This window comes from Pteropus vampyrus, unplaced genomic scaffold, assembly GCF_000151845.1.
Source record: "Pteropus vampyrus isolate Shadow unplaced genomic scaffold, Pvam_2.0 Scaffold26, whole genome shotgun sequence".
NCBI lineage: Eukaryota > Metazoa > Chordata > Mammalia > Chiroptera > Pteropodidae > Pteropus > Pteropus vampyrus.
The window spans coordinates 2,542,903-2,566,682 of NW_011888807.1; the positions used below are offsets into that span (position 1 = coordinate 2,542,903).

Here is a 23,780-nt window from a genome sequence, read left to right on the forward strand (position 1 = left end):
GCCTAGAACTCAGTTACAAATATATAGAAGTCTGCTATAGAATGAGAAACAAGTCCATTCCAAGTATTTGGCAAATCCCTTCACTGGTACCTCCACCATTGTTTTTTCGTTTTTTGTTTTTGTTTTTGTTTTTTTTTTAATATAGAAACTATTTGCCTTTCTTTTGATCAATGAATTAATTCAGATTTGATAACACAGTAAGCTAGTTCACAAACAGAACCACCTCTTTATATTTCAAATAGTTTCAATTACATGTGTGAAAGCATTTGGAATTATTTTATGAAGGGATCTGGGAAATATTTTATTTTTTTGTTTATAAAGGGTCTTAGAATATTCACTTGAACTATACAAAAGCAAAGGCATTTTGATTTCACAGTCCTTTTTATTGATTGCAAGTCACTCATCTGCAGCTATTCTATTTTTTCCACAAATATATACGTGTCTAGCATTGTACTCAGAGCAATTCCAAATGCTTAAGACTACAAATCAATGGCAGTCCTGTTACAGCATATTTTCATTTGAACCAATTCTCTTGTGAAGATTTGGGAAATTCAAATCCTTTCACTAGGAAGGAAGCCTGAAACCACCTGAATCTGTGTAGAACTAAATCGAGTGCAGTAATCAATGCTAGTCATTAGTGAGCTAATGATGATGGATCAATTGGTGGTAGCATTTCTAAGAAAACACAGACCTTGAACAAAGAGTGTTTTATGTGCAGTCACTGTTTTACTCACTGAGGCAATATAGTCTCTTTGTGAAAGGACAGGATAAAACTCATGGGGAATAAAAGTCGGATGCTACCCAGATCTACATAGAAGAACTTCTAGATTAGAAAAACCCCACTTAGAAAATACTATTGGAGTTAATCTGGCTTATGACAACTATTATATTGAAGCATGAAAAAGAAAAAGTTAATTATTAAGAATTGTTTCATTTAATCCTTTAAACAGACCATACACTAGGTATTTTTACTATTATTGTGTAACTAAGAAATAAAAAGCTAAAAGTATGTAATACAATTTGTATGAGGGCATGGAATAAGTTGGGGTAGAGTTGAGATTTGAATCCACATTTATCTGGTCTCAGTAAATCCCTTCCCATCTATGACAATGTGATTGTCTCATATAATTAAACAGAATATTTGATAACAAACTATTTCCTGTGTATAATCATAAATCACTACCTGGAGAGTCTATAAGCATTACTAAAAGATGTTTGGATTCATAATGCACAGGCCCTGGTGAGCAGATGAGAATAATATAAGTAGTATACACATTCATTGTTCAAACCTTTATAAAATAAGTTTATATAAAAAACCCACTAGTCAATCAATTTAATTTGTGAACTCCTATACACCCAACACTTTCCTTGAACTCTAAAAAAAAACACAGGGATATAAATCTGATCAATCTTCTTTAGTAGGTAACAATCTACACCCCTGAGACACCTAGATTTAAAAAAAAAAAAGAGCAAAACGATATTAGTGATGATAAGTTCAATACAAAAATTAATATTTATTTGAAGAATATTTTATAGTGTATTAATACTTTGAAAATAATATTAAGTGAAATCATCATGAAATAAAAATACTGTTAATATACAAATTAAAGAATGACAATGCAAAGATTCAGTCTTACTCAAAATAAAGTTTGAAAAAGAGTGTGTTCATAATAATTTACAATTAAAAAATTCGCTTTGGTCTATATATCTAGTAAGACAATTGCATGTAAACCATTTGGTCTTGAGTCTAATACCATCATTTCATTTTTGTGATTGTTAATTAATTTTGACAGTAAATAAATAGACAGCTTTTAAAATGAAAAAAATGTTTAACAAGTCTTCCTAAAAAGCATTTTTTGTTTTTGTTTTTGTTTTTAATAAAATACACACTTAACACAGTTTTGGCTTTCTATCATAGCAGACAGACAAAGCATATGGGTTAGTAATGCGATGAACAGCATTCATGAATACAGCAAAACCAAATGCATGATAAACAGCTCCTGCTGAAGTGCAAAAGCTACTCTTCTTAATGAATGTGATTTTTCAGTAGGAAATATTGAGACCATCCACTCCATCTTCCATTCCAGATTGCCAATCATACACGAGCTTTTCCCTTTATCTCTAAAGTTCCCAGAATATAGACTTTAAATCCTTCTCAGGCTCAAATTCTTTAAAATAGTTTTCCAGAGGCAGAGGACAGAGTAGGAGACACTGTGAGAATTATGCAAGGATAGAGAAAAGCTAAAAGATACAAGGTAGAGGCTAAAAGTTATAAGCAATAGGACCTAGGAATTTTGGCAAAGGAGTAGAGAACCCGATCTTGTATATGCACAAAAACATTCAAAAAGAAACTCAAAACATTTATTCCCTTACTTTGTAAAACTGTATTTTCACATGGATATAATTTGGATGGAATCTAAATAATTAGTGCTAAAATGATGAAGTATTGTTGTATAATTGATATAAAACCTGATGCTGAAAAACGACTAAGAAAGAGGAGATGGACAAGGAAAGGATAAGTTAGTTGAAATTTACACATTCTTACATTTTCACCATTGTGATCTTAAGACTTGTTATTTTTATTTCTCCTGGAAGAATCTGAATATTAATGTAAGCTAGATGACTTTTATTGGCATTGTCAATAAATAACAGGGAGTTGCTTCAAATCATCTTCGCAATAGACAGAATACAGACTGTTAAATAGATAGATAATTAGCTCAGCAGTTATCTATTTAAAGGAAAAGAATCTACATAGGCTAACTTAATGATGGTAGATAGAAAAAAAATTCATCATTTGTTTCAAGACTTGTCTAAAGGCTTTAAAGGGGTTCTGTAATTTATTCAGTAGAAAAAGTAGGTGTTAGGGAAATTAGCTAAATAAAATTAGAGACAAATGTATTATGAGTTCCCATGGAGATTTTTATGTGGATCTCTTTAACTCACTGTGATGATCAGGACTTAAAATTGGAAAGAAGAATAAGAAAGAAAAAAATCAACAATCTTTACCTCATATGAAAAATGTCTCCATGTTTTAAGCCAAAAATCATGCAAGACATTATAATAACATATCATCATTTCCCAGGACATGAAAAAATTACTTATTCTCTCATGGTTTTTCTAGCAGAGGAGTCATTTCATACCACAATACTTTATTTCATAAACTCACTAAAATTAGCATTTGCTTTTAAGATTTTGATCATTCATATTATATTTAACAAGTCTCTGTCATTCAAAATAGTCTTTGTGGTATATTTATAATAATATTTTAATTATATTCTATAATAGGAATTCTTATAATATAAAATATGTATTGTTCATAAATATTCTAAGTTAAACATAAATTGACCATGATTATATATGGACTATATAATATTTCTCTCCATGTTCTATTCCTACATTTAATTCTATAATTTCTAAATATTATGTTTCCAATCTTACTTAGAGTATGAACAGACAATGCAAACAATCTTTTTTACAAATTTTAATGTTACCTTAATTTTTAATCATGAATAGCAAGGTATAGGGTGAAATTTGTTATGTCAAACACTAACAGAAAACCAATATCTAACACTCAACCAAAGGCACTAAAAATATCATGCTCTTTTATTTAGCAATCTGTTTCTGGAAAAACATTATAAAAAATTACTAATTTATATGAAAAAAACAGTTTTAATAATGTAAATATTCAAAAATATAAATATTTAAAAATTTTTAATATTAATTTAATATTATAAATAATGTGTATACTTTAAATAATATAAATAATCAGCATATAATTAAGTATTAGAGCAAAAACTGAGGATTCTATGCAATCAGTAAAAAATGATTTAATAAATTAGGAAATAGCCACCAGAGAATAATTTAGGCAAATTTAGGCAAAAAACTTTACAAGTCTTTTTGGAAAAATAATATGTATTATGTTAGATATCATTGAACAACTGTGACAATATGTACAAACGCTAACAAAAATATGAAAAGAATAATTTTATAAGAGTAGTAAAATAGCACTAATCTTCTGCAAGAAAATATAAATATGCTATTATATGGTTTTGACAGTGAAAACTGATAAAACTGTAGTACTATTGAAAGGAGTGAAATAGTTGCTATCACATTTTATATTATATAAATAACTCATAATCTATATGCCAAATAACAAATATGCATTTATTGATTCACTTTGGAGTCAAATAAATCCTTGTCAGGCCAGAATGCAATTATTTTAATCTAATATCTTTCTCATTAGGAGATAAATCATTATTTTCATAAAAGTTACATGTTTAGTAAACTTCTACCTTCTATTTTTAATTTTGCAACTTCATTTTTACAAATTCTAAATTTTATATTACATAAATAATGCTAGAAAGGAAAAGAAAATGTACCGCGTGCTTTATAAATGCTCAACTGTTTCTGTTTCTGCGGCTTTTCAATATAAGAAAGATAGCAGGTTATGTAATTATAGAAGTGGCATTTATGACCATGGGCTTTCAGTATTATGGACTCATAGCATGCAGTGTGATACATTATATGCAAGGTTAGAAAGAGTAGGCAGGCTATACTTAGAGTCAACAAGAGGCCATCAACCTAGGGAAAATAAAAACTGACTATCGCATGAATTGTGACACATCAGACTATGTGAAGCAGGCTCTATCAACCACAGCCATTAACAGCTTGTGAAAATACCATTAAAGGAATCATTTCAAAATGGTAATATTTATCAAGTGCAAACAGATTTATATGGTGTTCATAGAATTTGGAACAGTGCTACTGGAATTTCATTGACTGTTGTGAAACAACACTGACCACAAAGGTTTTGCTACTTCTTTCTCCATGCCCTTTTTCTATTTCATACTTTATATTGATATTTTGTCAACATGAATGCTGAATATAATAAAGAACATAGAGTTCTCAGTATGATTTGGCTCCTATTTTGCCATGTGAACTTGGCCATGACATTTAACCTATCAAGACATCAATTTTCTCATCTAGGGAGCCAAGAAATTAAAAAATAGTTATAGCATCCTTTAACAGATAATGTTTTAACTAGGATATCTCTTGTTGTTTATATCTTGTAGCATTTCCCTGACCTTTTTTGTTGCTATGGTTGCTGTTGTTTGAGACTTTATGTATTTGTGTTTGTTTCCACTTTTTTAGCAACTATCTTAAAAATAGAAATAGAGAAAGGGAGAAATATCAGAAATGTGTGGGTATGAGATACATGAGATATTTAAGGGGAGGTTAGAAGAAATGTTGAAAGGCTAAAGTTAAGTGATTAGGCAATCAGAATTTATGAATTTTTACACTGTCAGAACTGATGTTCCTAGGGACTTCCAATCACATCTCAAAGTAGAACAAAATCAGAGGAAACAAAGGCTAAGATTCTGGAAAGTGAACAGTGATTGCCTACCACACACTACACCTACCACCATTGTCCACCTGTGTAATAAATCTAGACCATCTAGACTGGAGAGAGTAATTCTTTACCTGTATCAAATGGTGATAACCTAACTAAAGGATGCTTCTCGGAAGAGTAAAAATATTCCTAATTTTGACAACACTAAGAATACCTCCCACCTCTGTTACCAACACTGTTTGGTTGAAAAGGATTAGTTCCCTGAGTATAATCAGAGTTGTTATATCTTCTTGAATTCTTTTAAAAACAGGGAGTGTCCACCTAGGGTTAGGACTCCTAAAGGATAAGGAGAAAAATGGTCTCCCACAAAAGATGTCAATATCTTAAAGCCCCAAAACCTGTGCATATGTTAGGTTACATGGCAACAAAGAATTAAGAATTAATTAGGTTTCAGATGTTTGCTAATCAGAGGACCTTAAAATAGATTATCATAAATTATCTGAGTGAGTCCAATATAATCACAAAAATTTTTTAAAGGTGAAAGAGTGTCAGAGTGTGAGATGTGAAAAAGGCTAGACTACTATTGCTAGTCAGAAAGAAATGCAGCTGACACCTTCTGACACCTTCTGACCTTTCTGACCTTTAGAATGGTAAAATAATAAACGTGTGTTCTTATGAACCCCTACATTTGTGCTAATTTGTTACAGCAGGAATAGGAAACTAATACGAAAGGCTTAAAGCCTCTAGAAAAAAAGCCTGTTTTTGTTGCACAACTTCATGGAAGCAACTGTTTCCCCTTTGTTTTTCTTGAGCAAAAGCTAACCCTACTGAAGCTAATATTTTCCTTGCCAGACAAACTGCTGAACTATAGATTCACACAGACATGATTGAACCTGCCTTTCCTTAATTGGACACCTGGATCACATTATAGCCCTGATTACAACTCTGTCCACCAAGACCTTTACCTGTAGCTAAGCTAAAGTTTATATTTTTAAATCTAATTATTTAGACTACTAGCTTTTTCTGTAAGTAACCTTGACTGTATCATAATAATGTTATGATTAACAACATGATTCAGAAGAGAGTTTCCCATATTTTAGAATCAGAAAGACATAAGCTACCAAATTTTAACAATATTTTACCAAAGGAGTTCGCTCTGATGATAATATAAATTCTGTTTTACAGTACCATGAGATTAGAATGTTCCCAGTGGCTAAACGGAAAGAACTGAAAGAACTAGTATCAAAAAATAAATCATCATTTCTACATCTTTCTCTCTCAGATATATATATATATATTTTTTTTTTTATATATATATTTTTTTTTTAAGTTAATTGTATTCTCTTAGATGTTTTGTTTGAAATGTTCCTGTATTTTTGTTGGTTCAGGTGGCTAATTTTAGACAAACATGAAGGAAAAAAAATTTAAGAACTTGGTATTTTTTATATTTCTTTTTAATAGTTAATATTTAAAGTTATTTCTTTGACTTGTAGCCTTCTGTCTTAAAAGATAATTTTATCCAGAGATTTTTCTAAAATCATAAGGTTGTTATTGTAAACCTATGCTCTGCCCTTAGTTTTCTTTGAAAGGAAATCTTGCCTTCTTGTATGCTCTGAACTTAATTATAGAGGACTTATTATAGAGGACTTATCTCTTTGTACCCAAAAAACATAAATAAACAATTGCATTATTCCATTTCACTTAGCTTTAAGAGATTTCAGATCAAAACAACAATTACATATGTCTTCATCCTTTCTCCAAATTGCCTCTAAAGCTTTATCTACATGAGGACAATAATTTAACCAATGGGGCAATAAGCTCATCAGTTAAGCAAAAGTAATATAGCATTTGTTTGGGTTTTTTTTCATAGAAACTAATTGAACCTGTATGAAGCTTTTGAAGGATAAATACAATTTGCCTTTCAATTCTATTAAAGAGAACTTTTAGGAATCCCTTTTTAGTGAACTAGTTTTTAAATGTTTAAATATATTAACTTGATTAAAGCTCTTTTTGTTTAGAAGACAACATAAGGTGCCTTTTTATATTTAAACATGTGTACAGTAGAATAACAAAAAGACATAAATGGTTCTTGTTTGATTTAAAAGCTCCTGGTTATCTTGCCTTCAGTTGAAATCAATTGTCCTTTCAGCTTTTATAACTGAGTGGATGTATTTTGACCACTAAGTGACTATTGTCTATTTTAAACTGCAAAGCTGAGAAATTTTCTAAGTAAAACCACAAAGTTTCAGTTCAAAAAAGGAATTGTTGGACTAGTGAACTAGATCCAACCTAGGATTGTGTAACAATGATTGCCAAAAATGATAGTTTATAAGAAGACTCATTACTTTTTTCTAATGTTATGTCTAAAGGATATATCTTCAAATACCATAATATAGCTCTTTATGCCCTATAGTATTTCAATGTACTTACTAAGAAGATTTTAATATTGCCCTCAGGTTGACAAAACTTTAGAAAGCCTTCTTCCTGACTTTAGGTCTTTGACCTCCCTTTACTTGAGAAAATTTGTGATTATAAATTCTTTCTCCATCTTTTTGAGATGTAAATATTTAAAAAAGCTTCTTGCCAGTGTCACAATGTGGGATGTCTTCCTCAAGGACCTACAGGCTGTCTTTTTAAAATGTAATCGTAAAGGAATATAGTGCTATATCTTCCCAGTTTCTGTGGGAGATTATGAGCCTAACTTCACTTAGCAAACACAGATGGTCTAACCACAAAGAAAAACTAAGGAATAACTCAAGGTGCTGGACATATCCCTTTCATCAACTTAACATCCTCTCTAATGTCCTCCAGTATTCTTTAACTAGCTCAGGCCAGCATTTAAAAACTCCGCAGCCTTTTGTCTCAGCAGAATTGAATTCAGACACAGTTATGGCCTTTCTTCCCTATTGCAGTAGCATTGAATAAGGTATTCCTTGCCTGTTTAATTTTGCCCAGCACAGTTTTGCTTTGATATTACCTGAAACTTCTGGTTAATGTGTTCAATTTCCTGCTGTTACAATCTTTTTTTGTGAGCAATATTTTTTGGTTCTCATTCTGACAAAGATACACCAAAATAGAGTTATGGAATTCAAGAAATTTCTCACATTTGAATAGTGCTTTGAACTCCTAAAAGTGATTTCCTTATTTCCAGATACTCAAAGGTGACCAAAAAACTGAGATCCCCACAAAACCTCCTTATACAGCCTCAGAGTAGGTGAAGCTACAGACATGTACACAGGCTGAGTCTAATAATGGACTATGTGTTAAAAGCATGGACAAATTTACATTTTCACTGAAAGTTCAGAGTTGACCTCCAAAGAGTTTGAGGGTATATTGGGCTAAGTGATAAGCTATAAAATATTGTCACTGGGGAAAAAAATGAAAAAGAAAGAAAGAAAGAAAGAAAGAAGAGAGAGAGAGAGAGAGAGAGAGAGAGAGAGAGAGAGAGAGAGAGAGAGAGAGAGAAAGAAAAAGAAAGAAAGAAAGAAAGAAAGAAAGAAAGAAAGAAAGAAAGAAAGAAAGAAAGAAAAGAAAAAGAAAGAGAGAAAGGAAGGAAGAAAAGAAGAAAGGAAGAAAGAAAGAAAAAGAAGAAGGAGATTCTAATACTTCTTTGGGGGTAAACTTATTGATTCCTTTTTGTTACTAAATCTCCCCTTAGGTGAAATAAACTTCCTGTGTTGGTAAATGGAACAATTCAGAAAAATTGGAAGTTTTTTAATCAAGGAAAAGTGGGCTGTTTGTCTCTGAGTATTTCTAGTCAACCCTAATATATTCAATTAGTAAAAACTTTGGGTCAAGAGAAAAATTCAAAACAGAAATTAAATGTGAAATGATCTGGAGGTGAGAGAGGAGTAAAGATAATTAGGAAAGCATAATCATTTTGATTAAGATTCTAATGGCTATTTCGGGAGCTCTTTTCAAAATCTCTGCAGATTTTATCTTTTTTGCAACCCTTTAAAATATCTTTCCATTTAGATGCCTCATGTTTTATTTTAAAGACAGTGACCTAAGGAGCTGGTTACCAAAATCTTTCTGCTGAAAACACTTTGCCTATTTATCAATACAAATAGAGCTGGATGTTTGCTCTCATTTGGTTTAATTACTAAGGAAGTAGATAAATAACATCAAGTGTAAAAAAGACATACTGGGGCAAAAAAAAAAAAAAAAAAAGGAATGCTAGTCATTCTGAAATCACAGCCATGATCTCAACTACTGTTTTATTTTATTTTAAATGTTACTTGCTTTTGCTAAAATGTTGGGGCTCAATATAAGACATTTTCTTTACTCAGAAAATTACATTATAAAGACACATTTTAGAGTTGGGAAAAAAGTATAATTTTTCACTATTCTCAAGCAGACTGAATATTTTAAAATAAGAATATGAATCCTTTCAGTGTTCTTTCACAAATACAAAGATTGAAAATGTTTTTCCTTTCCCTCCAATCAATACCCCATACTACCATCACATACAGAACAAACTTTAATAAATGTGACCTTTATAGAAGATATAGCAAATGACTACTATTTATATCTTACATTCATAATTTCAAATTATAGATTATTATCTGGTAGAAAAAAAACATGCTTGACTATACAGTATGAGGATAAGTCAGTTTCAAGAAATGAAATGACACATTACTGATTATATTTTATTTAAAACTAAACTCTTATTTCCATTCATCTTTCTTTAATACTTGCTCAATCTTAGGGTGATATGAACCATCTCACTCAGTACTAGTTCTTCACTTTCTAGGCCCACAAGAATACATCCCAAGAAAAACTTCTTAATCTATTTTAAGCAATATAACTTCAGCTGAAATGTAAATTATTTTCTTAGATTAACTCTTATCACCTTAGCAGGTCCTTGAGTGACTAGGTCTAAAGGACAGCTAAAAGGCTTTAGGCAAGGCATAAATTTCCATCCTGAGGCAAACAAGAAAAGGTGCATGGATGAAAATCTAATTCAAACAATTAACAGTTTCACAAATGATTCTGTGTCTAGCATCTTTTGGTTTAGACATACTCTCTTAGCAGTAGTAGCAGCAGTTACCAATATAGATTTGAAAAGAGTACATTAAATATACATAAGTAGCTCTTTAAACAAACACTCTGGTGACTTTCTGAACTAAGTAACCAACCACATCAACCCATTAATCAATTGATAACATTTGACTTCACTGAATTATCTCTATTGGTCCAGGAATTGATAAAAAACTTAGCCTTAGGCTCAGCTCTGCATATAAGTAATTATACAACCTTAGAAGAGTCATTTAATCTTTATAAATTTCAATTTCCTTCTCTGTAAAACAAGGGCCATAAGTCATTGATCATTAGTACCTTTTCAGATTTAAAATTCAAGAGGAATTTAAGAGTATTATTTTTACTAAAAAGCTGAAAAAATTTAAGGAGATATTAATTATAACTAAATCATATGACAAAGGCATTAATTGAGTTCATTCATAATTCAAACTTGTGATAAACTGTAAGCTCTCATTTTCAATATAGGATAAAAAAATTTCTATAAGCTTTTTAAAAAATAATCATTTTTATAATAACTAAAATTTAATATTAATGTGTTAAGGGAAAAAAATCCCACAAAACTTCTAACTAGTGTTATGAATACATGTTCATTGGCACAGTCCAAAATTGTCAGGTGCTATCTAGATTTTTACATTCATCACAGTGGACAGTGAGTGAATTTTAGTTATTTTCCCCTTGTTCTCACTGCTAGAGTCAGCCATATTGATCTATGCAAAACACCACATTAACTTAGATATGACACAATCATTACTAAAGCATGGGAGGTGTGAATCAAAGCAAAATTTGCCCTGGAGAGAGTTAAACAGTCAAGAAAGACTTTATTCAAGACTATTGAAATAGGGCATAGAGGCCAAAATTTTGAGCTCAACTTCGCCGAAACAAAAAAGCTAGAGAGTTTTTAAGATCTGGGACAGGGAGATTATAAGCCATCTGTGTTTAATAATTAGTAATATTACTAAACATTCTGCTATCTTCATCACAGGGGGTCATGTTACAACTTAGAGCAAGGCACTGACTCTCTCATAGAAAATGGGATGGAGAGGTGTTACCTTTGTTGATGATTCATTTCAAAGAGATTACTCTCAGTCCTTGAAAAAGACATTTCGGATTATAGAACTGGCAAGATTTTTTTTTTAAGATTTACATCTCAAAGGAATAGAGAAAGAAATTTACAAGTGTTCTAAAGAAACCTAAAGAAATGCAAAGAAAAAAAATAGATCAAGAACCTAGAGTTAGAAAAATCCTGTCTATAATTTAGTCAAACTGAGGAGAACATTAAGGCAATCTTGGTTGGGAAATACTGATTTAGCAGAAAAAAAAAAAATAGTACTCTAGAATCTATCGAGCTAGAATGGCAGGTTCTGACTACACACAGCTATATTTTCTGAAAATAGAATTTGATTTATGAGTCATCAAAAATTATTTTAAATCACCATAGCAGCATTCGTATCTCATTTTGTACGTTTATTGTACAACAGGTCCTTGAATAAAGTCATTTTGTCCAACATTGCTTTGTTACAACATTGATGAGATACTATAGGAACTTAACTCTTTTGTTTATATCAATTAGCTTTTGGTACTGTTTGGTAGCTAGTCAGACATTAACTACAGGGAACAAAGGAATAGGGGCCAGCCTAGAGACTGCCCAAAAATACCCCAATGGTAGTAGAATTCTGGGTATGCACATGCTCAGTAAGCAAAGAGTTATATAGCAATCAGGTTACAATCAAAATGACCTCATTTGCCAATCACCTAGGAATGCCCATCATGACCCAAATATAATTTAGACATTTCCACTCCTAGGGCCTTTTTTGTGGCCCCTTTTTATTAGTTATTATGGTTACAGCGCTCTGTTACAGCCCTTCACTGAGACCATGTGCCTCCTTGGGGCATTCAGTCTTTGTCTTTCTAAAATACACTTGCAATAATTTTTTTTAAATCTCACTGACCTGTGATTCTTCACTGCATCAATGAGGAAGAACTGAGGAAAAATGCTACCTACACTTCTGCACTGTTATCTTTCTCCTCCTCACTGCTGTTTGGGCAACACTGAACTCCAAACGGCCACTATGATAACAGTGAAGTTAGTTTTGTTATATGTTGTTTAGCTTAAAGTTGCAGAACCTGTCAATAACATTATTCAATGATGTTAAGTAAGGACTTAGTGTATTCACTTTCATTATGTGTATACTTTCTTGACCATGACCTTTTTCCATTTTCTTAGAATAGCTAATAAGTGTTAAGTGAGTTAGAAAACATTAACCCCATTAATTTATAGATAAGGGTGCCGAAGTTAAAGGAATTCACCCCACTGGCTTAAGCCACACATTTATAATAGAATGAGACTATAAGCTATGACTCATATCTCAGTATAAAGGGCTCCCCAATGTGGAGCATTGTTTGACAGTCTTGTACTGTGTATATGACTATGTATGTAAGTGATGTGTATAAACAAAATATTCAAAAATCTATTTCTAATTGATAGGAAACAAAATAATTTTCTAGGAAATATGATAGTTAGGTAGCTAGTCAGGCATGAGCTACAGGGGAACAAAGGAATAGGGGTCCAGCCTAGAGACCACCCAAAGAACATCTATGGTAGTTAGAAAATCCCTCCTGCATCCCCAGAGACAAAGGACAGGAGGACATAGCTTGTTTAATTTGGCTACAGAGCCTGCACAGAAAGTACTACTCTAATTTGCCTACAATTTAAGCCTTGTTATAATACTATGTTTATGCCTGGAAGTTCACGAATCTAATTATAACAGACTGAATTCTGGGTAAGCACATGTGCTCTAGGCAAAGAGTTATATAGCAGCCAAGTGTCAGTCAAATTGACCTCAGGTGCCAATCACCTAGGAACGCCTTTGTAACCACCCATCTTTGCTGTAATATAACGCAGAACTCCCCATGCCCCAGGGTTACAGCTCTCTATCTTCCTTGGCTGTAACCCACCTCCTCTCCCCCCAAACTGGGTGCATCTTCTTTTCCACCTGGTTAACCGGTTAGACTTGACCCGTCTTCTACCTCGAAATATGCCTTTAATAAATAATACTTCTCATAATTGTCACTGAAGGAAATTCATTTCTTTATCAGTGATAAGGACCAAGAGGTGTGTATTACTGGAACTCTGATCTCAATGGTAACATGATAACAGAAGGCTTAAAGACAAATATCTTGATTTAAATATTCTGTGGAGGCAAATACTTTTTGCCTTACTTTTCGAGATAGTGTAGTCAATATAAGAGAAAAATACATTTTTTGAGAGATAAAATAACAATTTATTTTAAAATATCATCATCTGTCCATACCATGATGAGAAAATACTATTACATGTTTGATTGAAAAGGAAAGACAGATAGCCATTTAGTTAATCAATGACAGCCCAAAGGTTTCTTCACTTTGAAGATTTGTTTTGTTTTTCTAACTGAACACCTATGATCACCAACAGAAGCTTGATTAAAATTCTCTGTAAAGGATTTGAATTTTCTTTTTTTAAAAATGAATTCACTTTGATCAGTTAAATATCTCAAGCCATTAAACTACTCTGCTGCCAAACCCCTTTTTGTTGTGCTAATGTTCTCTGTATTGGGGATGGCTGAGCAAAAAAATAATGATAAATTTCTACATGACTAGAGGCAGAAAGGAAATGTATATGAGAAGTCCTTCGTATTCTACCTCATAACAAGATTGTAAATTTTAGGCTACGCTAAAGAGAAATGCTGGTTGTGCTAGAGAGGATGTATCAGTATAATAGCAGAAGTTTATACTGACAATTTAAGTTGCTCCAGGTTTGGAAATCCCTAGCTCCACCGACAGCTTCATCTCAGAAGAGATATCAAAGTTGTGGAATGTGAGCAAACAAATAACAACATAAAATTCATTTTACTTACACTTGAAATAATAAATTTATGGGTAATGTAAGTACTATGAACTTTTTATCTACCAACGATGGAGCTACCAAACAATAGAAAATTAAAATCCAAATAATTTAATTTTAGAAAAGAAAATTCACTACAAGTGGAATATTTTTTACAGATTTTTTTTTTCTTTGCAATAAAGTTTTGAGACTATAGACCTTTTCTAGAGGGTTTATAAAATGAAAACAATATCTTCATGGTTAAAATTGTGTAATAATTATATAAAATTTCTGAATCTTATTCAACTTAGTATGAAGGCTGTTATAAACAAAAATATGTTTATTTGGCATTTAAGCCTGTTCTTTCACTGGATAAATTGAGAAATTAATTTATAATATAATATGAAGGATATAGTGTCATATTTGTAAAAATTAGTAGTTTAGATGCACACCCATATATTTTTCCAGCATAAAAATAATTTTGCAGTTAGATAACAAAAAACAGAGTCAGTTGACATTAACTTGTGATCCATTGAGCCTGAGTTGATTCTCTGTTGATAAACATTGTTCTAGATAACAGAAATATTTGAGAAAGGCCTACATATTGTGTTTGTATCAACTGAAACTACATATGATAGTTTGTTAATAAGGGTTAATAGAAAAGCTAAATGAGATGAAAGGATTCCAACAATTACATGGTTGATTTAAACAAAATGAAGATATCATATTTGTTTCTAAAAAGTAAATTAAGTGTGGAGAGGGGAGAAGGGAAGGGAGTGCTTATCTAAATGACCCATTTTGCCTGTATATTCTTCTAAAATCACTGGCTGCTTGTTCTACATTCACACTATTGCATATCTTTGTTTATCTGAGATTTGATACTTGCAATTTTTTATTCGATGCTGTAAGAATTATATTAATACCGCACTTATTTTTGGACTTATAATCAAAATACTTTTATTACATATCTAATATTAAAATGTTTCCGAAGTGCTAAAACAGCCTATACTAGATTAAACAATATTCTTCTCTATTGAATATAAAAAAATAAAAAATCTAATAATTTCACTGATAATGTGAAAGTTAAATATTGATAGTTATAAGCAAGCCATAATATCTAATAAACTAATTATTATGGTGATATTTAGGTTTTAAAATTTTGTTTATTCCAAATACTTTTTTCCATTAAAATAAGATAAAGAAAATTTCAACATAATTATTTTATATTTTTATTAAAGAATATTTATTTTTACTTTTATTATACAACAGTATATTGCATATTTACTCAAAAAATGATCATTCTCTTTTCTTTCCACTCCCACTCAAAACTAGTCCATAAGAACTCTTCTATTATCACTCATGGGAAAAGTTGTAAAGATTATAATAAAAATCTTCTAGAAAAACTGTGTCCATTTGTCATCAAGATATAAACTACTGTTAAAAGCACATGTATAGAAAAGCAAAGGGAGCATATAATATAGGTTTTTAATTTTGTAAATAATTTTATAAAAATGTATTATATATTTTATTCAACAACACCTATATTCTGATATATGACTTAGAAAAACTCTAAGTAAAGAGCATCGGATTGCATTTAAATAGAATCTAAAATTTTCAATATGTTCCTGATAACTTTATGTTATTGATAACACTTTCAAATTTACAAAAACTTTTTTCACAAAATTATTCAAACATCATGAAATAATCATTAGTTATTTCGTTGAAATTTAAATGTATACATATTCTTATTTATTTATCCAAATTCAATCTTTATTTAGTTTTGATTACGTTCTAAAATTTTGGTTGACTTTCGTAAACTAATAGAAACAGGTAGAGTTGGGTTGATATGGGGTCATGGCTGGTATAACTATATTAAAAGACAACAGGAGAAAAATTAATGATATATACAACAATTTTATTGGTTAGATCATAGAGAGGAGTTGGCTGGAAGATGAAAAGTATTTTGGGGAATGGTTGAAAGAGGATGCTACTAAAGGGTCTTTCTCACAATAGGCTTTATAAGCTACACCAAATGGTGGACTTTATGTTAAGGGTAATGGAAAACTACTGAAGTGTTAAGCAAGTGAAATCTATGAGCACATTTCATCTTGAGAGTAATCATCTTGGCTGTAGCATCAAGAATGGATTTATGGAAGTAATAAGAAAGATGTGGAGGCTTCCTTAATTCTGGAGAGATATGATAGTGAGCGGATAGCAGTGGCCTGAAAGTAGAAATATAAAAGAGATATTTAGAAAATAGTAACTAGTGAGAGATTATATGGAGGAATTAAGTCAACAATTATTTTGACAGTTTACTGTTCACTAAGAACTGAGAGTACAGAAATGTGTTCAGATTTAGAGGGAAAAAATAACATCACGAGTGACCTGTTTGGTTCCTGTGGGCACCTTAAACTATGCAATTAGACATGAATTAAATGCACAAGAAATCTGGAATAGAAATAAAAGTTTTGAAACAAACACCCCATGGCTACTAAAAAAGCAATGATTTTTTCATCTCAAATTGCAGGACTCCCTTTACCATGTCTTGTAATGTAAACCTGGTGGATTTTTTTGTTTGTTTTTTGTTTTTCTTTTTTTAATCTGGGAAAGTCTTTATTTCTCCTTAATTTTTTCATTTTTTATTGTAGTAATGTGCACATATAAAATTCGATATCTTAACCAGCTTTAAATATACAGTTCAGTGACATTAATTGCATTCCTGTTGTTGTGCATCCCTTACCACCATTCATCTCTAAAACTCTTTTCATCTTGCAAAAGTCAATTCTGTATTCATTAAACAATAATTCTCCATTTCCCCTTACCCCAGGCCCTGGAAACTACCATTCTACTTTCTGTCTCTATGGTTTTGTCTACTCTAAGTATCTTATGTAAGTGGAATTATAAGTATTTGTTTTTTGGAACTGGCTTACTTTAAGTAATATTACATCCTTAAGGTTCATTCTTTTTGTAGCATATGTCAGAATTCCTTTCCTTTTTAAAGCCGAATAATATTCCATAGTACTGTTGTCCATTGGTATCTGCAGAGTATTGGTTCCAGTACCCCCGCTTAGACATCAAAATTTGCAGATGCTGAAGTCTGTTTTCAAGCCACTATGTTTGTCGTAATTTGATATATAGTGATAAAAAATTAATATATGTCTCTATCTCTCTATCCTTCTTTCATTCTTTTGAATCTTAAGTGCAGTGAGATTATCTTAATTTTTTCATGCCTGAAATTGATGTTTTATTCACTTGGTTTCCGTTTTCCTTCAAATAATCTAGTCAGACTATGTAATATGAAATTCTTGCTATATATACCATATACATATAGAAGAAATAACATTTTATTTTTAAAATTTTATTTTGCAGTTCTCAAACTTGATAAAGATCCAGCCATACAGATGAGAGAAGGGAAGAAGAAGACACAATTTATCAATATCAGGAAGAAAAGAGGAGACATCACTACAAATCCACTGGACATTAAAACAACTTAACTTATCTAATGTAAAGTCTTTGGTTAACTATACAATAACAAAGACAGTGTGGTATTAGTCTATATGAGTAGACATATAGACCAACTAAACAGAATAGAGACTCCAGAAGTTATCACATACAGATTTTCAATTGAATTTAGATAGAACTGCTAGATATCTAAAGGAAAAAGGATGGTCTTTATCACAATGGTACTGGAACAATTTCTCACATGAGAAAAAAAATGAACATTGATTCTTAGTTTATACTGTATACAAATATATACATATACATTATGTATGCCATATACATAAACTTAAAATGTATCATTTACCTAAATGCATAAGGTAAATGAAGAAAGTTTAAAAAAAGGAAAAGACTGGAAGAAAATAATTTCAAACACCTATTTTATCATGAATTTACATTCAGAATATATAAAGAATTCTTATAACAAAATAAAAGTTCAATTAAAAACGGGCAACAAAATTGTACAGATACTTTAAGAAAGAAGTTATACAATTGTTACATAATCATATGAAAACATGCTCAACATGATTACTCTTTAGGAAATACAAATTAACAACTATTATGAATTACTGTTACACAGTCACTAGAATGGCTAAAATTAAAATGACTGGCAATACCAAATGTTGAAAAAAATGAAGAACAACTAGAAATTTAATATATTGTGGATGAGAATGCAAAATGATTCAAAAATTTAAAAAAATAGTTTGGCAGTTTTGTTTAAAGTTAAACATACATTTACCATAGAACGTAGCAATTCCACTTCTAGGTGTTTACTCAAGAAAAACAAAAATCTATGTCCACCAAAAGGCTTGTACATTAATGTTTATAGTCACTTGATATATTTTGCCCCTCCTCCCAATTGAAAACAATACAAATGTCCATCAACTAGTGAACAATACCACAAATTCTGAAATACTGTAATATGGATTTAGCAGGCAGCTTCTAAGATGGCCCAAAATAATCTTCACCTTTTGTTATCAACAACCTTATGTAATACCTCTTTTTGTGTAACTTGCTTCTAAGCAATAGAATATGGTAACAGTGAGAGGATGAAACTACAATGTTTAAGTTACAAGACATTTTAATTTTCACTTTGCAAGCAGTCTCTCTACCTCCTCCTCTTATTGGCTTTGATGAAGCGAGCTATGTTGGAGGGTTCTACATGGCAAAAAATCAGAGAAGTCTTCCTCCAATAGCCATCAAGAAAATGAAGCCCTCAGTCCAAGAACTATCAAGGAACTGAATCCCACCAACAACCAAGAAAATAAGATTGAAAGATCATTTCCCAGCCCTGGAGAATGTCTTGACTACAGCTTTATAAAAGATCATGAAACAGAGGGCCAAGCTAAACTGCTCAGATTTCTGACACAGAAACTGTGAGATAATAAATATGTGTTGTTTTAAGTGAAATTTTACAATAATTAATTGTGCTATAACTTTAAACTTTTGGACTTCTGATTAAACCACTTAGCATGTACTCCTAAAAGTCTGTGAATAATGTACATTATCTATGATTCATTTTGATTTAGGTCATTTTTTTTATCTATTAATATTTGTTTAATAGATGTTTTGATTAATGCCTAAATGTTTGTCATAACACTGGTTTAATGTACCTTTACCTGAAATACCTAAACTACCCCCAGATCTATCATACAGTTCAATTCCCAGAGCATTTTCCATTAGCGTGATACTTTACATCTGTTATGGAGTCATGTCCTGAAAAATGTTTTCTATTTTCATTGTTTAAATGCACACTGAACAAGATATAGTGATCCAGATGATGTATGACTTAACTTGAATCAATGTACTTCTTCCTTTGGGGTGTCTTAAATATTTTTGTTCAATAGTAATTAACTCCTGTTACTATTGCACAAAATCTTCCATACGTAGGGTTCTGAATTGCTATAGCATTGCTTTAAGGAAAGAAAATCACAAGCTCAGTTATCCAAAATTTGCTTGATAAACAAATCATTTCTGATAAAACAATTTCACATATAATTTGAATTACAGTTAAAATTTTAACTTTCTTGAGTCATCTGGTTCAACATCCTGATGGAAAATTATGTTCAGTAATAACTATAGCAATTAGCATATTGGGCACTCAGTATGTATCTGTTGAATTCAATCAAATTGATTTATCTTCTTTCATAGATTCTTTTTCGAGTAATATTTTCTCATGACAGAATAAACCATTTCACTGAAGCATTATGCACTGCAAATTGTCCTAAGAATATAAGAAACATTTCTATTTCAAAAATAGTGACATATATAATATATTATAGCACAGATATTGAGAAGAAAACATTTTATCAATGAATATAAAAAAGCAATTTTAATAAAACTAACAAATATAACATAGCAAATGGATTAACATTCTACTAAAAAAAGAGAATTACTTACAAATATAAATTTTTTAGGTTATCAATGATTTGAAATTTTACTTCTCTTAATTATTACTGATTGTAAACTTAAATGTATATTTTATTATATTTGGTTACATTAGTAGACAACTTTGGCCCAAGAGTCCCAATCTTTTAACAATCACTGGGACTACCTTCTTTGCTTCCAGAGATTTTAGACTGAAATTTCTCCGAGTTCTTCACACTCCTATGTAGATAAAAATGTAATCCACCTTTAAACTACTTCCTCAGTTATTGAACAAATAATAATAGCAGGATCAAATCCATGGAAATGTCATACCCCAGTTGAGCAAATTTAGCTATTAAATAACAAATGATTGGCCCCATGCCAGGCCCTGGCCAACGTATTTAATTTTTGTGTCACTATCAATATTTGTCTTTTCTTTCAAATCCCTAATATTGAAGTTATTGTTTTCTTTAGGAGTTAGAGAGTTAGTCTTCCTTGTTTCTCTCCCTATATTATTATTCAATGCTGTATAGAAAAATACTTCTTTTTGTAGACATGACCGGTCGAGCTCCCTGTGGAAAAACTGTCTTCCTCTCTGGTTGAAGTCTTTTCTTTTTCATTTGTACTTTGCATAATGTTTGGTTGTAGCTGTGAAGGACTTGGAGATGCCTCACAGAGAATAATGCTTAGTCAGAACAGAGTGTAAGGCATTGGTTCCTAGCACTATAACTGACTAAAATTTACTAATATATGTGTTTTTACCAAATAATATAAAACTTCATAATTTAAAATCTAGTATGTTTGTGTTTTACTTCATTCACTATTACAGGCAAATTAAGTCACTATAATGTGTACCTATGAAACCAGAAGGGTGAACTTGTGAAAAATAGAAGCAAAAAGTATATATAAATACTACCTGATCCAATTACCTAAAAAACATAGTAAATGTTCTCTTTAAGACTGGATATGACTAAACTTTATTAGACTTGAACTGTATTCTGGGTAATTGTCCAGTAATAACCTTTGCTAAATTATACGAAGTCTTTACTTAACAGAGAACACAGACTCCCTAGTTTCTAATATTATCATCATTCAAGATAATGAGTAACACAAAGCATTCTATTACCAATCTAAAAGCAATAAATGTCAAAGTAAAGAAGTATGCAATATTCTGGCCCGAAAGAACAAAGGACAAAAGTAATGATAATACCTCTTTATATTTGCAGTTTATTATATCATGCATAACAAATGATGCTGTAATTGTAGACAGTGTTATTTTAACAGTTTATAAGGAGAAGGTAGCCGGGTAGATGAGAGTGTGTTTTGACTATTGCTGTGAAAAATGCTTTACACTTCTTAATTTAAAATATCCAGCAAGAAGAGGATATCATTTCAGAGTGCATTTAATTTTTGTTCTCCTTTGAATTATATAAGCTGAAGATTTCAGTGTTTGATTTCCCATCCAATTCACTGTATCTGTGAATTCAAGGTAATTGAAACATAGAAACTAATACAATATATTTCTTTTCAACTAAATCATCATCAGAACGAACGGGGAGCAGATAAATAGTTTAACTGGTCATTTCAAACTTTCTAGTGGAAACCAATATTGGAAAAGCAAATATGTGTTAAGCAAACAAAATCCTGTTTCCTTAGTGAATGATGAACCATAAATATGATGTTTTATCTTACAACATTATAGCTAATAATGTGTCTGTGTCTTTGTGAGATCCTGAGATTTCAAGACTGCAGAGAAAGGCCACTGGGGCTACAAATGAGAAGATCTTGACTCAAGTACTGTAGACTTCTCCCTTGACTAATAAATAAAACTGTTTTTTAAATATATTTTTCAATGGGAAAGAAACTTGAAGATCCTGTAGTCCACATAAATTATATAAAATATAAGGATAGCTGGGACGTTCTAACTTATTTGAAGTTTTTCACACAACTTTTGCTCTTTAAACTTATCCTCTTAAATTTATCCAGAGACACAGGGTGATGTGTAGGTCCTTTGTAGATAAAGTTTACTGATATTTGATGGAAATCTCTCCTTTCCATTAAGCCTTCAGGGGCATTCTTTAGCAGCAATACTATCAGCCTCTGTCTTCTTTAGTCACTGCTTTGCCTCTGGACTGCACATCACTGATAAATTGGAACAATATAATCCTTTAAGTACAGCATAATCTGGAGAGATTGAAATTCTTAGTTTTTTTCTTTTTTGTCCACAAATATAATTATCTTTGTAATCTGTGCCAACAATGAACAGCATCCGTAAATTGTTTTTGATAGCAATAAAATAAAATATATTTTCCCCTTGATAACATATACAAGTGGTCATAATTTACATGAGAGTGATTAAATTCAGTTTGTAAAGAAATCACTGATTGTCACTAGAAAACTCACTAAGAGAACAGAAACATTTGCTTTATAGTAATTGCATTTGTTCAACCCTATGTATGTAGATTCTTTTAGGTACCCTCCCAGCTAGATTTGTATGTAAGTTCATGCCTCACAACTTCACAAATGCTCTGTTTTCAGTTAGCCAATCCCTGCCAGCCTTGCCCCAAGTACTTTTCTATATCAGTTGGTAAGTGATATTTTTGCACTTCTTTATGCATTAATGTCATCTTGTGAAGAAGTAATGCTTTCTTTAAAAATATCATGAGTGAATAATATGTCTTCACAGTTAGTATACAAATATATATTACACCTACATTCGGAATACTATTTTGAGTAATATGATCACTTCAGTCTCAACATAGTTGCTATATGGAGAATATTTTTCATCAGTGAATTTTGTTTTGGAATTAATGGGATAATTTCTTTATTCTTAATCTTAGGAGGAGCAGAATGGTCTATATAGACCAGAAACTTCTAAAGTAAAATACTTATGAAAATAATATGTTTTTATTTTTATTTCAGCCAATCGTTAATGTAACTTTTTAGGACAAGAATAATTTAAAGGTGTCTTTGGGGGACATTATTATTTACTGATTGGATTTGCTACAAAATTCAATATCTTTGCTTTTCCCTCTTTGACTCCTTTTAAGAAAAAATGTTTATCACATGAACTATGTATGAACTCTTAAGTCTTCGGAATGATTTTATTGAAAGGGGACGACATAAGCCCCAAATGGAAAGCTATTTTTAGAAAATAATATAATTTTTGATTGCTTTTGTATTTTATTCAACAATAAGGTTAAGTCTTAAAAAATAAAGATTGTAATTGAATCAGGAAAAAAAAAAAAAAAAGACTTAAGAGGTTCCAGCAAAGAAAAATGTTTACTTTGAGTAATCTGGAAGACTGAAGCTTAAAGATTCATACATGTACATATATACATATATTTTTTCAAATCGTTCAAGGTCAGACACTGGAAATAAAACCCAGTTTTGTGTAAAGTCAACATCTCCCTTCTAAGCATGACACAACACCGCCACAAACCATGTTATGTATAATTTTATTTATATTCCTGAAGGCGTGAGTCCCCAAACATGGAAAGAGCATAATGTAAAAAATTGAATGTCAACTGTAATTGGAAAATAAAAATTAAAAGAGAAAAATGTTTACTTTGAGTAATCTAGAAGATTTTTAAGACTATTCATCTTTGGCAAGTACAGTCTGAATTAAACCTGATGTTTACTTTTGATGCTATCAGGTTCTTATTT

At 31.1% G+C, this 23,780-nt stretch overlaps 1 long non-coding RNA gene across 1 annotated transcript; it reads right to left on the reverse strand.

Moving 5' to 3' along the window:
* Positions 1 to 13,095: 13,095 nt before the first annotated feature.
* On the reverse strand, positions 13,096 to 23,334 carry LOC105289637. Its single transcript, XR_895679.2, has 3 exons — positions 23,198 to 23,334; positions 13,514 to 13,520; positions 13,096 to 13,105 (listed from the first exon to the last, which is right to left on the reverse strand). It is a non-coding gene; the product is annotated as an uncharacterized LOC105289637 (long non-coding RNA).
* Between the last annotated feature and the right edge of the window lie 446 nt (positions 23,335 to 23,780).